A 16,935-nucleotide genomic window follows, 5' to 3' on the forward strand; every position below is an offset into this window, starting at 1 on the left:
AGACGTTATCAGAAAAATGAAGCCATAGCTTGTTGAAATTACCTGAGTGAACATAGAACGAGACAAGTTTGTAGCATAGCGATTAAATAAGCGTATCAAAAGCACACAATACGGTCACGTTTTGTAATGGTTTAATATAATAATAATAATAATAATGTTTTTTTTTTGCGGAACAGTATTTGCTTTTGAAATTAAGCTCAAATTTTTCGCCAATTCTGAACCTAGGGTCAATTTGATCTTCCATTACTTGCACGAAAAACTTACGTGTGCTCGCCTTGGGGGTGAAGATGCGGCTAAATTCTCCGGAGTAAACAACTATTGTCGAGTCGATTGGGGCATATTACACGTTGTTATACGTAAAAAAAACTGAAATTAATTTTGGCTTCCAAGTTTCCTGTAGAAAATATTACAATAAGTACACTGGTGCATGCAACGACAAATTTTCACGCCTATTTCTCGAATGCGGCTTTAGATTTGTTGAAAAATCGATAATGACACAAATAGCGGATAGATCTAGTTTCGCACACGGCGGCACCATCTCCGAATCAGAGCAATGTGTTTCATCCAAGAAACGCTTTACTCTGCTACGCTCAGGAAAATACCCTTGAGTACTATGGTATATTACGCTGCTTGCCTTGTTTGCATGAATTATACGCAAAAGTCGTTTATTTTTATTATTGTGCAAACTAAAACGTGGGCAGAGTGCAGTTAAAACGGAAAATTTCGTGAGCCAAACAAGAACCGGCTGGAAAGGAACAGCATACAGTTATCTATTTGAGCCATCTTCCACTTTTTGGGCAGCATCGAGAACAGGATTTGCGCTGCCCCGTATAAATTGTCTCCCCCAATTTCGTCTCAAGTATAATTACGCTCTACTGACCCGTCAGTGATCTACTAAGACGTGTTGTTAAAAGTGTAACATGACGACGACGACGACACCGTCCCCTGTTACTTTTTGTGAATAAAACCAATCACAGTTAAACCTTTTTTTTTTTCCCTGTATATAAAGCAGTTACTCTGTGACTCCGCAACGCTCTACAGCATGATATCCTTCCCATAATAGAATTACTAAGTAAATGCAGGCCATTCTTCAGTAAGACATTCTTAACGATATGCCGCCGCCGCCGCCGCCGCCGCAACAAAAGAAATTACAAGCGTACATGATCTTCAAACGATCTCTGTGATTACGCCTGTCAACATATAGCAAACTTCCTATGGCAAGTAGTAAATTGGGAGCATGTTGAACCTTTCCCTAGTATATTCTTTTGCCTTGGCTTGATCTGAGAGTTATCAGCATTGTCATATGGCTCATATGCCATACAGGGTAGGATTCGATTAAAATACATTTGGCATTGGTCGCAATAACGTTAAATGTACGTAGACACTGAATATAGAAGCTGTTTTGATATCTGTCTAACTAAATTTTCTAACGGGAGATTGACACTACAAGCTTCGCTTGAGACAGCGAGAACTATCTCTATTATATAATGGTTTTAAAGAAGCCAATGCGATATTTGTTAACTAAGTTAATTACTGATTAATAAAGATCACTTCATTGATTTACGATATAGTGATACCGGTGAAGTATCTTATGGTAAGATGCGAATTATGCGAATCTTTGATAACACACTGAGCTTCGAAGAGATGCAGTAGTCCCACTGATGCTGATCGTCGTGGGTAGCAACAATATCAAAAAAAACGTGTGCACTTCTTTTTACCAGCATGAAATCTGCATCATTCATAAGCTAGAGGCGGACAAAAGACGACTTGTCGAAGCTGTACTCGGCCACATGGAAACTAAATTGAACTCTCTGGGCAGGACGCCTCTTACTGCTTTTCCGATCGCCTGTCTCTTCTGGTGGCCGTTGTCCGTTTCGGACCGCTGGCCCCGCGAATGCAATGTACAGCCCTCGAAATGAACGTCAAGCTGACATCGTGGCTCACCCATTACTGCTGTTTATAGTCCCCTGAGTGGACAGATCTCTTGGCCGCCATGGCCGGTTATTCTATCTCGCGTTGTGTGAATGTTGATGCACACGTGTGCTGCTGGTTGTTCGTTTAAGTAGGCACGCTCTACTTGAGCTACCCGTCCCCGTCAGCACAATACGTGAGTCTAGTTAAGTAACAGCTCAAAGCAACACCGCCTGTGTTTTGAGTCGTGCCTATATACCCTTCCTATCAAACGTTTGTGAAGATACTTTATCTCATGTAAAAATAACTCTGGATTCAATATGCACATCTGTTCGTCTGAATAATATTGAAGCACTTACTCCATGCAAAATTAATGAGAGTCCTGAACTAGACGCATATCAATCCGGTGGAGTTTCTTTGTTCCGCTGCAGATCATTCTGGAACCGCACAGCTACTGCGCAGAACGTGAGCGTTGGTCGCCCCCTATCCGAGGTACAGAAAGTGACGACGTGAGAACGAACAGCTAGTGGAACTAGCAAAAGATCAACGAAAAAGACAAAAATCAACAGAACTTTAAGTAGCGACACAACGGCAGCGTCTCTACTGCGACTCAAAAATCAACTTGAAGTTTCGTTGTTTTCTTTCGCTGACCAAAAAACGACTCTCCCGATCGCCCCCTGCACGACGTCGTCCAGGAGACCTACGATGTCAGTGTTACTATCACCACAATTGCAACTAGTCAACGCAACAAGTGACTTATTCTACTCTTCACAACCACCATGGATAGAACCAATACAGGGAAACTATGTAATCCATATTGTGGACCTTTACGTACTAACCGGAAGATCCTAATTAAGTCGATACATTGTTACGCAACGTTAGACCGTCCGTTCTCTTACATGAATGTCTTATTTTGTTAATCTAAAATAACCGGTTAACAGCAGAGCTACCGGCTTCGTTTTCTTTTTTTTAGATGGTGCTAACCGAAACTGTCACATAGAATTGCTCGGTTATAATTGTACGACTCGGCAAAGAGAGATACACTGTTTTTTTTTTTAATACACACAAAATCACGCCATCGAATATGCCTAATCGAACAATCTGAAGGTTCACGTATAAAGATGGAGGTGAATTCTATATTATGCGACCGATCTTTATGTGCTAAGCCAGAGTAAGCTTTCTGAATTTCAACATGAACCACTTAGCATCCACAACTAGCCACCCTGTTACGTTAGAATGAAGCTATTTTAAGGGATATATATGCACATTAAAAGTTCTGCCAGACAAAGAGATCAAAGAGACAAAGAGATAACCCAGCTCTTTTAAAAATGTGTGCTTGTAGTAGATAAAGCTCGACGTCGACATTTTACCTGTAACCATATTGAAAAAATCGAAAGAACCTTGAAACCAACACAATCGATAAACGGTGAATTTGTCACTATATTTAAGGTACGGAAGGTCCAGAGACTCGAGTAGGACGCGCGGGCCGGTAACGGCACAGATGTCACAGAACGCTCACGACTAGCGTTAAATCATTGAGGATATTTCTACGACTAATAATGGAACGGTTGCACATACGTTTAGACGTCAAACAATCGATTTGTTCCAAGCACAAAAAACATTACTGATAAATGCAGATAAAGTAGCAGTTTGTTACCGAACAGACCTTTATAGTGCTGGAACGGTCTTGGAAAAACGTGTCTGAATTAAATACCGCCATTGTTGCCGACCACAAGTACAAACCAGCGACGGAAGTTGTTTCTATTTTAATTCTGGATCAAAACTGAACATGTTTTTTTAAAAAAATATGATCTAATAAATAAGATCAGTAAATGAAACTCACATAAGCATACAGTTAGAGATCACAAGACCTTCCAGAGTAGGACGCTCGTATCGCTCATCATTGTGTACCTAACGTCAAGCTGATGTTTATCGATATAGGATTATATCGCTAACTAGAGGAAAATGTTTGTCATCGGTAAAATTTGAAGTAATAATAATATCACACTGTATAAGCCGAAAAGGGTTTATATTATCAATTCATACCGGTTCGTCTTAATTTCACTAATTACGGATTATTCAATGTCCTTTGCTGAAGCCGAGATTGGCCATTATAAAGTGTACGGCATTATCATATGATAAATACTACAATGTAGCTCATCTCATTTTGTCGAATAATTTGAAACGCTGTCACTTTTTTGTATTTAGCATCTGGATGATTGAGCCGTTTGTCGCTATCGACTACCTAAATGTTGAGCCACATAACCGATTCTCTCTCCCGACCCAACAACGAAAATACATTGTACTGACCAGCGATTTGGGGTGGCGCCCATTTCCGCAAGTGCCGCTTTGAACAGTCATATAGGCAGACCACATACAGACAAAAAGCTAAGGGGCAGTTCAACCAACGATTATGCCCTGTGATGATACTGCACCAGTGGCTGTCAACCTACGCCTCCTAAGCCAGCCACATCAGCGGATTCACTACAGCGACAGCGGTCAACTGCTGGCAAGAAGCTGTTCGACGCACTACTCGTCTGCTTGTAGTTGTCCGGCTGAAGAGTAGTACGTAAGTTAGTGATCATTTCGAGTAAATCCTGAGCTATCTATCCCCTCCCGTCCCGTCCCTCAACCCAATGTCATCCGAACCTCCGTGCGTGCTACACAATACTAAGTTATGACGAACCGACTGCACCGCTTCTTCTGAAGTACATTCGTTGCAGTTGGACTTATAACAGGCTGCTTTGAGAAGTAACTTGTGACCCACTCATGCTGGCGTACCGCCAGCTATGTACTCACTATGTTAGAGTAGCTAAAGACGCACTCTATTCTACGGCGGCCCATAACACATTTATACACCAACTGACCTCTACTGACAATGAGTTTTCTTACAAAAAGACAATCATCACATAAAGTCATAATTCCTACTATGTCACTCCTACTACATAGTACCTAAATAGCCATAAATTATCAGTTGCTAGCCCCGTTTCTTTTCTCAACGGCCAGTATGACTGACATCTCAATGTGTCGTCTTGTGTTGGCTAACCCTATTCATGTCATCGCAATCATGTAGCAGACAAATGTAGCTAAGTCCGACTATGCTATTTACTGGCGACCGGCGACTACCTGCATCTCCTTCCGTGCCCCCTTCCCCGTAGCACACGCTCGTTGACATTATGATACAGGCTACTCCAGCGCACCGACGATAGGACCACCGGCACATGAATAGCGTTCACTTGCTCATGGGTAGGGCTATATGCTTCATATGTGCAGGTAGGGCGTCGTGGTGGCCGACGTAGTCAGCCTGCAATCATCGGATTTAGTGATCCAGATGAAATGATCACGGCATAGACCTAAGCGAGCCAGTCGGACGAACAACTCTCGAGAAACTAAAGTAATCCACGCTTCAGTCCATAGCTCATTTCCCTTCCGCTTTGGTCTTCCTCACACTGTGGCCCGCTCATCTCCCATTGTAATAGCTCACTTCTGTCTTTTATTTTTACTACTGCTCCAGCTATCAATTTCCAGTCCCCTGAAGAGAGAGGAACCACGCAGACGGTCAGAGATGGAGATAAACAGGGCGTACACTGTAGATACACTTAACTCCACTGTGAAGCATAGCTAGCACTCTGGCTTTAAGATTGACAATTCAAAAGCCATCGTCACAGCGTAGCGCTCTGTCTAGAATGTGTACCTTCGATTTCACTCATTTCCCCTAACTAACTACATGTCCCCGGCAAGGAGAAACCCTTTATCTGCGGGCGTCTAACATACACAAGCGGTTCGCGGATGGTGACTCACTTTCAAGATACAATACAAACCGAACACGAGAGCTTAACTTCATCGAATTAGCAAGCATACGCATTCTATAATTAGCTCCGAAACACAAACCTGTACATATACACCGAACCGCAGCTGCTTACGTTATTGCAAAATACGATTGTTCCTAGTATATTTTTATGGATCTGTACAGTCCCCTTTGTCTGGGAAACCCAGCTGGATTGCTAACACTTACACAAACGAACGTGCACACCATTGAGCCGTACTCGTACGTTATTCGAGAACTGTCGCACGAGACGATGGACAGCAAGATCGACTAGGATAGAATGGGTAGTGTGTAAGCTTTTTCCGAGCGAAACATGGGCTACTCGGAAAACTCGGCACCTTTTCTGAGGCATTGTTGGGTGGAGGTCAGTCATGCGGGCTGTCTACGTGTGAGCACCCGTCGAATGATTTCACTCGAATGCCAAATCACTCGGTCAATAAGCACCAGCTGGACGTCATTTCGGCGTCAGCGGCCGCGGTTGAATGGCTCCCAGCAGAATCGCGGGACAATCGGACTCGATGGATTACAGCGATGTTGCTCCTTCACTAGGCTACTACCGTCGCTCTTGTCTTCGTCGCCGCTGGTGCCACCGCCGTTATGTCGCCGATGATGTCAAACGGACGCTTCACCATACATGTGCAAGGCGTCGACGAGCTCGTTAGCAATGCTGATCAGCAGATGAAATCAAGCAACGCACGACGCGACGCTAGCAACTTAACAGCTGCCATGTGACAGATGATGAACACTTTATTTTCGCAGCGTCCATTCCAACGACACGTAACGTCCAAACATGGCTGTTTGGACCGCTTTTCCTTTCGACTTGGAGCCTAACACAAAACTAACCCACCGCGCATTTAAGAATAACATGTTTATCTAGCATATACGATAATAAATAGCTGTTATTCACGAGTGGCAATCGCTTGTATAAACACATATATATATATATATAGTAGCTTAGTAATTGTTGGTATCGACAAGCTTAGAAATACGCTCCACTCGCTGGCTATAGGCGAATTAGATAAATGGAAGAAGATATGTTCAGGCGGTCAAATCAGCACGGCGCCTAAATTTCGAGGTAAATTTTGTACTCGTGCTGCACATTGCAATGCATCGATTATAGTTCCGCTGTTAGGAACTTTACACGACAAGTCTTAACTATCCAAAAATGCGAGTATCTGTTTCAACACGCGTTCGGGAGGGATGACGAATGAGATCTGCAAATGTGCAACAGGACGGCGCACCTACGTCATCGCGAGAACTTTTCAACACGCTGGCCGCTTTCCAAATCTGACGCCAACTTACATTCAAGTTTACGCGAAGAGCCGAGCACTCGGGAAGATTTGCAACCGAGTCGAAAATTGCGCTACAATATCAAAGGAAGCCTAAAATTGTAAGGAATATTAGTTGTATGCAAATGAACGCTGAAGCCTACCGTAGATAGTGTACACACTTTTTTCGGACAGGGTAAGCCAGCTGCGGTCATTTGCACTGTATAACCCAGAACAAACGTTTGTTACAAAAGCAAAAAAAAATTCCGCTAGTATATATATTTGGAAAGGTTCAAGACGCACCTGGAATGTGTGGAACTATATATATTCGATGTCAGGGCTGAAAAGTTAGAAGAAAACAACCGTCATCCACAGAAAGATTTGTCTTAACTTCGGTGTTCGTCATAAATATAATCCCTAGCCTAAATCGCTGAGACCCAGGCACGTAAGTCTGCTCTCGGAGTAGGTCTCTTTGAACTGTCATGTAGAAGAAAATACGGCGTCATCATGAAACGATCAGATTTTGTTGACAGCTAGTTAATGAGCTGTTAAGTTGAGAAAGATTTTTCCCTTTTCAATAGAAAAAGTTTACTGGGAATTGGCAAAAACTTATTTTTGCGAGCCATACATCGTGCGAGGCAGCAGTGTTCGGCTAGGTAAGCATGGTATTTCGGACGTCTCGCACGTCCGCGCCCACTGAACTCTGCCGCGTAATAATCCGACGCTTGGTCTGCTGTTACAGTTGTTGTTGTTGTTGTCATCGTCGCCGTGCCTGTTATTGTGTTTGCGATGTTTCGGTTAAGGCCAACGCCTAAACGTTAACATCGGCCCACTAAGCAATCAGTACAGCACCGACATTGAGGCAGGCCGACCAGATCTCATTTTAATTATGATATTGCGAAACTGAATGATGATGATGATGGTGATACTGGTGCTGCTTTCACGTGCAGAGTGTCGAGTATAACGCGCTGCTACGGTAGCCAATGTCAAAGCTAGAATTACGTGCCGTAAATACACATAAATGTTACAGTTGAGCTGTTCGTATTGAATACGAAATTCCAAAATCTAACTCAAGACCACACATCAGATCTGGTCGAATTTAGTTTCCCTGTACCGGAAGGCCTGTAGTTGGTGAGAGTGGGTCCTAAGAACAGGTGAAGACATCCAGTCTGATATCGGTCGGCAGTATGAACATAGGCTGGACTTGAGCTCTCCTTCTAAGGTTGAGCTGCCGACGAAGGTGTAACCATGACATGGGCAAACATGTGACGTCTCATTTATATGATAAACCACGCCAAGAAGCAGATACAGTACAATGGCCGCAATGTTTGTTTGCACACTTTGCAACGGTCGCCACGTTATAGCAGGTAGGTCTCGTTAGTCTCGTCTGAGGTAGTTCGAAGGGACTATCAGATATAATAAAAGCAGAAAAACAAATACCGCGGTTCAGCCTCTGTCGTGTGCGCAATACGTTGTTTATATGAGTGTTAAAATATAATCTAATATATAGATACAGGCGTGCGGATGTGTGTGCACGTATATTGAGTCCGCTGGCTACAATTTCATTATGATGGCAGCAGTGGCGGTGGGTGTAAAGCCAGAGGGAGCGGGATTAGCGGGGTGTCATGTCGCTCAGTGTACGCGCTTCGAAGGGCCTTGTTGAAACGGATCCGGCCGGCCGCCCGAACTTTGGTGGCTAGACGACCTAATACTAGCCGATGATAGTCCAACTCTACCGTTTCGATCCTACAAATTCTAACCTAGCTAGCACCGTGGGTGATCATCGCGTCGTACACGTACAACACCTACTACAGCATGGGCTGCCATTCGCGCTTCCGTCGCGGCGGGGCTTTTACATACAATGAGCGAATGGACAAACTGTACACAGTGTCTCTGTACACGTGTGCGCGCTACAATGCCCAGTAGTTGGCGAGCCGGCTGCAACGAACGGACACCGGGCTGCGCCAGTTGTCTCTGAGCTGGCATAGCTGGCGCCGTACAACGCGCCTCGGACAGGTGTGTCGACGCTACTGTTTCTATGTTAGTGAGTGTCTGATAGGGGAAGGGGAGAGCGTGACAAATATTTGGGCCAATGGTGATGCTGCCTAAGGCGGGAAGTGTCCCCGCGGCCCCTACTCGAGGCAGGCCTGCTCGACGCTGCTGCCGCACGGCGCATTAGGAGCGCGTAGTAACTCAGTTCAAAAAATTTATTGATGAGACGTTGGCTGCTACGACACTAGAGGATTTAATGTATTTGGGCTTGTTTCATAGCGCATAATCTCCATAAGCGAGTTGCCTACAAATGTAAATATTGATATGGCACAACTTGTTTTTGACAAAAGTCGTTTAATTTTTACGCATGAATTTAGTGAATGATAGACGCACGATTGTATAGAACCGCTGAGCTTCTGCACTATACGACAGAAGCATCGTTCTGTGCAGCAAGTCGTGATTTTACCGGCGTCGTAGACGTATCTAGGACATATGGCAAGAAAAGTCTAGCATCAACTGTGCTTCGCTAACAAAATACGCGATCTAAAACGAGACCGTTACGAGACTGCGTTCACCCGCATCGTATCATCTGCCTATATGATCTTTACTGTATTTTAGTTACTACGTGGATGAACGTATCGCGTTTATTCAAGCTAAACTTAATCTCACACACTTGCGTAAAATGCTTTCGTGTTCTGCAAGAATAACAATTATATAACACCGAACTCCGGTATATGCTCATCTGAAAATGTCGCAAAGTACTTTGTGCGTTGTTTATTGGGAAAAGCCAATATTCAGTACGCTAGAATTGATGTTATCCGAAATCACACAAAAATTGGGTCATATTTTCCCTTCAGAGGCACGGGGTCGCACAGAACTATCTGCATCGTCGAGAAGACAGTTGACACCCCCATTGAGCGTCATATTTTTTGTGCTCTTTGGCGACGTGATCACGATGCCCCCGGCTTTACCTCGTTTTTCGACCCATCGAACAACTGAGCCTGAAAGGTTACAGTAGTAGATCTGTGCGCCATTTCCTGTGCTTCCATCTGTTTTGACGCGAGAACGAATACCACTATATACGATAGGTGTAACTGTCATTCAGAGGATGGCACAGGCGCATTCATTAGATGGCTGAAAAAAGTGACTGACAGTCAACTAATCTGCTAGAGTTTGGCCGCATCGCAACCACTAGCACATTGTGTCGCCTGAAACCTAGTGAAAACATAATGATTTGCTAATGAGCTCCGAAAATGCTTGGGCCATAGCCAGCTAATTTTATTCGTCTGAGCCGTTCTATGCACAGTTTACAAATAACAACTGTTATTGTTGTTTAATTACATTAATATTGGATACGTAGCGGAGCTCTGTGAAAATGTTTATTCGATCTCTAATGGCGATCCCCGCATCCTGTTGACCGAAGAGCTACGTCACCTCTACGCCCCATCATTATTGACCCATATTTGTTTCGGACACTGAAGATATAGCTTGTACACTTCAATGTCAGCCTTACGTGTTACGTAGTTACTAAATATCGAAACGGTACATCTTGCCGACGGTAGATTCAACCAAGCGGAATTAATCGATACATCACGAAGCGATCTAATTTAGTGTTAACAAAGCTGGTTCAATTCAAAGAACGATCGTGTCATAAATAATAGAATAAAGTCATCTAACGTGCGCGAGTTTACCGTTTAACAGATGGGTCACGGATAGTTCGCAGTGTTTAAAGTCTGGAACGTTATGGTAATCGCTGAATAGGAATATTACATGGCGTGTCATATAATTGCTCTGCGTGCCCGTGAAAGGAAGGATTTAAATATTTAGTTTCATCTCGCATATATAAGTGACAGTTATGTTTCGGAGCACGCAGATCAGTTCTGTGTGGATGTTGGCAGGCCATGCGGTACATCACACTCGCTCTTTACACTTTCCGCTCGATGATCTCCTTCAGACATGTAGTATCCTAGAGGCGTACGATGTATCCATGAATTCTGGCGAAAAACTAATTATAGTGATATTGGTTTCTGCTTAGTATAGCCACGAACTATCGAGCGCTTCTCAAGGATGAACACTGGCGGGTAATAAGGGCGTCGAGGAGCGCATAGGAGGTTTTCAGTTTCGAGCTAAAAGCTTTCATGCCCCTTACTCCGTGCCCAATCACCTTTGCGATCCGACGCGCCTCCAACCGCCTCAAGTAGCTGAGTGTACGGGATTCACGAATGAGGTACTTTGTATGCGCTGAGACAGCACACGAATCACCCCTTAGCTCCATTAGCAGCCTTCCTGTACGTCAGCTCCTTGTTTCTGTTGCATCTTCAGATGAATACTTTCCGATCAGACAGTCATATGAAACATCTACTTAATTCTCTTAAAAATGGGCACACGGTACCTATGTATAGGTATCCATTATATGTAAATATAGAGAATGCATAAGCCGCTTTTTTATTAGAGAAAAAAAGAGAAACTATATGAAACCACTAGGTGTTTTTTTGACAATTCATTCAGGACGACAAAGAATCGAAATATTTTTTATAACAGTTTCAGCTATTCCTCCAACAGGTTAAGTCCTTTTATTAAACCATCCATGATTAGCTTGAGAACTCTATGTGAAAATGTTGTTAACGCTAACTTACTGAATGACTTAAGTTGCCTAGGGATACAACTAGGCTTAGTAGAAGTATGTGATCGTGCATTAAAAGATTGTAAAAGCTTTGCCGGTCGTTGTGGTCAATACGTATCGCACATATTCATGTTATTAATATAACTCTTTATTAAAATTATAATTATTAACATAACAGCGGTACTTTATACGCCATACGCACCGCATATTGCGGATACTCTTGCTTAATTCATCAGCAGCTGGCTTTACATTGCACAGCATAACCTCGTTGGGGGCTAGGGTCAACAAATCATAAATATATATATATATATATAATATAATATAAATAAAATTATACAACTGGAGTTTACGTGAACCTAAGTGTTGAAAAATAAAAAATATAATGAAATAGTAAAATAAAGCCATTGTGCAACGTCATAACTTTTGTTTATTCTCTGATTTTTATCTACTGTTTTGTCATTTAACATTAGAGCACTCATTTTAGTTCCACTCAACCGGTTTCCTTTCTTTTGCTGAGCGGCACGTTCAGGAGATTTACGATCTTCAGGAGAATGTTTCAGTGCAGTCTTCAAATTTTTACGTCCGGCATCGCCATTGAGGGCTTTATCAGACGGATGGGGTGCTTAGCTATCACCTACCTATCACAGGGATAATGTTTTCCTGCCTGTCGCATTGCCACGAAACGAGGCCTTTCCTCACAATGACCTGAAGGCTTAGATACCTAAAATGCACCCAACGAATTGGCATATAAAAATATCATGCTCATGTATCAAATTGCGATACAATGCATCCATATACCGGGTTGCGGCTTCGAGTGTTTGAAATTTCCCTTTCGCCTGTAACCATATCTGTATACAATTTGGGGCCAATAATTGCACATCGGTCGTGCCCTTCTTTGAGCTAATTATCTGAACCCGTCATTACAAACCGTGTTTTATCCCTTACAGTAAATCGTTCCCTCTGATAATGACGATACCCACCGCACTATATATCCACCCATATATCCTCCGACCGTTTTTCAACTCTTGGTACTACTAATGCAGGTACCTTTTTTTTTTTTTTTTTTTTTTATATAACGGCCAAATATACAATAACAATGCCTAGCGATTCATCGATCAATTTACATTAGTTCATTTCTATTTTGTATCGATCCTAATCGAACTCGATTATAACGATTTCAAAAAAAATTCGCGGGAAAACGTTGAGGTTGCTAGCGTATAAAGCATCCTTAAAATTACTCGAAAAAAAAAGATATAAGTGATCTTGCAAGGTTTGCGAGAATGTTATGGCGGTGATAATGATAGTGAGAACGGTCTATATTATATCACTCTGATAATCACATTACCGGCGACTGGTTGAAATCCTAAATTGAACTAATTCCCCTAAGAGGAGAATAAGTGTGTTGCCGTAAAAACCTGAGGCGTTTTCTAAGGATGCCACAGAATTCAGATATGAAGGCTTAATATATTCTTTACGGTAAGCACATTTATTTAAAGCTGCTTATCTCAGCTTATTTTTTTTAATTACACAAAGGCCATATCCGGGTGGTTGTTTGTTACCCGAACACCCATGCCAGTAATTTTAGGAAACAAATTACAATAAAACATTTTCTCGTTCCTTTTTAGCGCTACTCTGCGCATCCAGCAGCGCGTAGTAAGCGTAATCGTATACGAACTTCGAAGCAGTCTATTTAGTAAATTTTCGCTCCTGTGAACAGCTTGAGTTAACGGGCGCGGACAGATACGAACGTTTTTGTCCTTTCTCTAAATAAAGCAATTTTCGCAATTGTAAATGTTGCGCTACAAGAGCGGCTTCAGTTCTATCACGTCGTTATCAAGACGTCACAGTAACAGAACGGTATAAAACAACAACAACAACAACTCTATACTTTGTTACCGATTGCGATTTTTGAAGGTCTTCGCTCAATTCTAGGTTTTAGCTCCGTACAGAAGATAGTTTTAAATAATGTGGGAATGATACTCATAAATGAGTAGATCAGGGCTAATGACCACATGGGTATCAATGATGTGATCTAACGTAGATTCCTCTCAATACATCAACTCTTGTCGTGTTCTTAAGCTTGAAAACGTTAACTAAACAGCAGGCCCTTTCAGGGGCTGAGTCAACTTCCAGAATCAAGCCCTTAACAGAATCTGCCAGCTTTTTCTGCCAGAAACCATTTCTTTGAAGGTTGTTGATACACCCATTAAACTTAAACAATCAAGGTCGGCTTCGTCATCCAACAAAGGAAACAGCATTGCAGTTAAATTTTAGCAAAAGAATAACGTATTTGCCGTCATTCTCCTCAACGGTTTCCCGTTTTCCAACCAATTTATTTATCCCTTCTCGACAGCAATGTTGAAGAATTTTCGGCCAATTTTTGAGCGTCGTTACACTGTAAAATGTACTTCGACTAATTTAACTTGCCAGGGACGCTATGCTTGGTGGGTGCAAAAAAGGTTCCACCTAAGTTCTTTTACTCTTGTACCCTTTCAACCCTTGTCACATGTAACCTGGTATTGTCGTAGATAAGGACGACCTTGCTTTCTGTATCATTTCGAAGCTGTCCGATCGATCCTTTCAGTGTGCAGCAATTGGCTATATACAAATACTTGTTGTCAGTTTCGTTGCTATCAGCTCTACAACCGAAATCTGCCTAACTCTAGAGTTAAGTATACCTCTTAAAGCTACCCATTTATTTTTCTAATTCATATGGACACCCTATTTGTCCTTATCCATAACAATCCTGTATGGAAGCTTGTTGTTGTGATGTCGCACTGATGAACTGGAAAGAAACGAAAAGTTGTGCCTTCTTGTGCAGTTTTTTTTTATCCAGGATAGCCAGTTTCGCCACACCCAAGCCCTTATTTTCTAACAAAATTTCGCACATTCAAAATGCCTGATTATAATCTAATGGGTTCATATTCTAGGTCGTTGTTGAATCTGGCAACTTCTTTCATCTCTGCCGAAGCATCATATATGAAACGGCCGGCGCACCGTTGGCCGTTTGGTTAACCTCGCCAAAACCAAATTATAGCAGGTATAGAAAACGCACGTTGTGCACCAGAGACGTCAATCTCTACAGCTTCAAAATTGAAGTCAACTTAAAGTTAACGAAGCAGAAAAACGAAACTATAGTAGGCTTGTGGAGGACATAGGGCGCTTTTTAATCGCATTTGGCAATAAGCAAGCGGTAAAAAGGTAAAAATATCGGCAAATTAACTTCCTTCATATCACAGCCTGCTATCTAGGCCCACCTAAAAGGCTGCTTTTTTTTTCCTTCACTAGTTGCAGGTACTGCAAATTTCGCTAGTTTTGCGTCGACAACTCATTGTTAACTAGAGCAAATCGACAATATCGTATATATAAACTAAGATTAATCGATACTTGGTATTGCGATAGGTTTAACACAAGCACCTGTTTTCTTGCGTTATCATATGCGAAACTCATGTTTTTTTTTTCTGTTATTACCAGAGAGGTACTGTTCGGCAGAATTCATGGGAACGTTTGATTAGCATAAAGATGTCGTCAGTAATTGTAGTTGGGTGGCCGTATACTGATTATAATTTCAGCGTATGTGCACCTACCGTATGTAGCCTGTATATAGCAGTGACGACCATAGCAGTCAACGTAACAGCAACAACAGAATTTAACGTCCAAGAGAAAATGGCAAGCAAACGCCGACACGCGATAATAGAAAGCTATAATTTTATGAACTCGCCGATTTGGACCGACCACAGTGATAACGTCCAGGACAGCCTGAACAGGTGACGAAAGCAACAAAGACAGCAGCGCTATGTCGGACAGATAAGACGTACCTTAACAACACGATCGCTGCAGGAAGGGGAGGATCTCTATATGGTCCACTTTACAGATGGCTTCTGTGAAGACATGGGAATCGACTAGGTCCAATAGAGCAGATTGAACGGTATGAGATATCATGCAGTGCTGACACACTGCGTTCTTAGCGAAAGCGTTTTTGGGAGCACTTAAGCTTCTGCCAAACCAACCGTTGTCTGTTTTAGAAGTGGGCGCTGTCAATCAACTAGTAGTAACTCAAATCAGCTACTCTCAAGCAGCATTCATATGTATAAAATACGTGTACTCATCTATATAAACTGCAGGGCCAGTTATAATTGTTACTTATGTTGTGAAGTGCTAGCATTTCTTCGCTTGAGCAATGAGACAAGGACTTGTTACGTTAAGTGTTCTGAGTCACACATTACAAGATGAAAGCTCTAGAGTTTCTCACTTCGTTTGTAATACTTAAATGCGTTTGGACTAAATCTCAAGGATTAGCTCAATAGGATTTTTTTTCCAGCTATTTAATGTTGTTTCACCAATATATTCAACCGCCTGAAAACCCTTGCTCCGCCCAAATCTCCAGACTACAACCGTTCATGTGACTAAATGTATTTTTTTTCTCATAACAAGAAGCCCATCACCTTTTCGAAGCCGATCTTTTTCGGAGGTATCGACTTTTAATCTATCTTATTAAATGAATGAACATATTAGGTGGCTGCGGACTCTACCGATTGGCTAGCACGATGCAGTAGCGGGAGGACGCAGTGGAAACGATTTCGATACCGACGTTCCTCGAAACCCTCTAACGTTCGGTCCGCGCTTCTACACCTGCGGAAGGTAACCCGTCATAAAGAGCTGTAACAGCGTTTTGAGTTGCTGCCGTGAAAGCAGTCAGTCAGTCAGTCAGTCGGAGTTTTCCCTTTCTCGGCCTTGTGTTTAATGAGCGTTTGTTGTCTTCCTTCAGTCCGTTGCAGAAGCTCTTTGAACGCTGAGATGCGGGACGTTCTGTGCGTGCAAGGTAGCTGTTGTTCTTGCTACTGCCGACGCTGTTTTAGCTCTCGGTTTATGAGCGTAGAAATGCAAAATGAGAATTACAATTCAAGTCGAGTTAGGAATAGATTGCTTGTGATTAATGGCAATCATGGCTGTCAACGGGTTGTTGCCACAAAGGAGGGAAATGGCCAGATACCTGTCGACACGTGTCGGCGCAATCAGGGCAGGGAGCAATGAGTCTTACTACAGTTGTTGTACTGTGTAACCCAAGTTGTAATGATAGCGGCGGGAGCATATCTATTAGAAGACCTTTGCAGATTCACACTGAGCCTTCAGATTATTGTCAGTAGTAAAAATAGGAAAAATTAAACCCGAATTTCAATCGGCAATACTTTGCTTTATACTTCCAGTTGATAACTACATAATATATAGCTAACATTGCAGGAAATTAGCTTGCAAGGCTACCTTAAACCTTACAGAAACATTTACGTTAGGAGTGTTATTGTCTATTTTTAACG

General features: G+C 42.4%; 1 long non-coding RNA gene across 8 annotated transcripts in view; it reads right to left on the bottom strand.

Annotated features, from left to right (window-relative positions):
• Window positions 1–16,935, bottom strand: part of LOC147754655 (uncharacterized) — a 108,955-nt gene that overhangs the window by 85,887 nt on the left and 6,133 nt on the right. For 2 of the 8 annotated variants that reach the window (XR_015316742.1, XR_015316745.1), the window contains exon 3: window positions 11,751–12,341. The exons of 5 other annotated variants lie outside the window; for them this stretch is intronic. This is a non-coding gene — a long non-coding RNA (uncharacterized LOC147754655). Of the gene's footprint in view, window positions 1–11,311; window positions 11,327–11,750; window positions 12,342–16,935 lie in introns of those variants that run through there. One more of the 8 variants, XR_015316750.1, reaches the window with a different exon arrangement.

This window comes from Varroa destructor, unplaced genomic scaffold, assembly GCF_002443255.2.
Source record: "Varroa destructor unplaced genomic scaffold, Vdes_3.0 BEIS01000007.1, whole genome shotgun sequence".
Taxonomy (NCBI): domain Eukaryota; kingdom Metazoa; phylum Arthropoda; class Arachnida; order Mesostigmata; family Varroidae; genus Varroa; species Varroa destructor.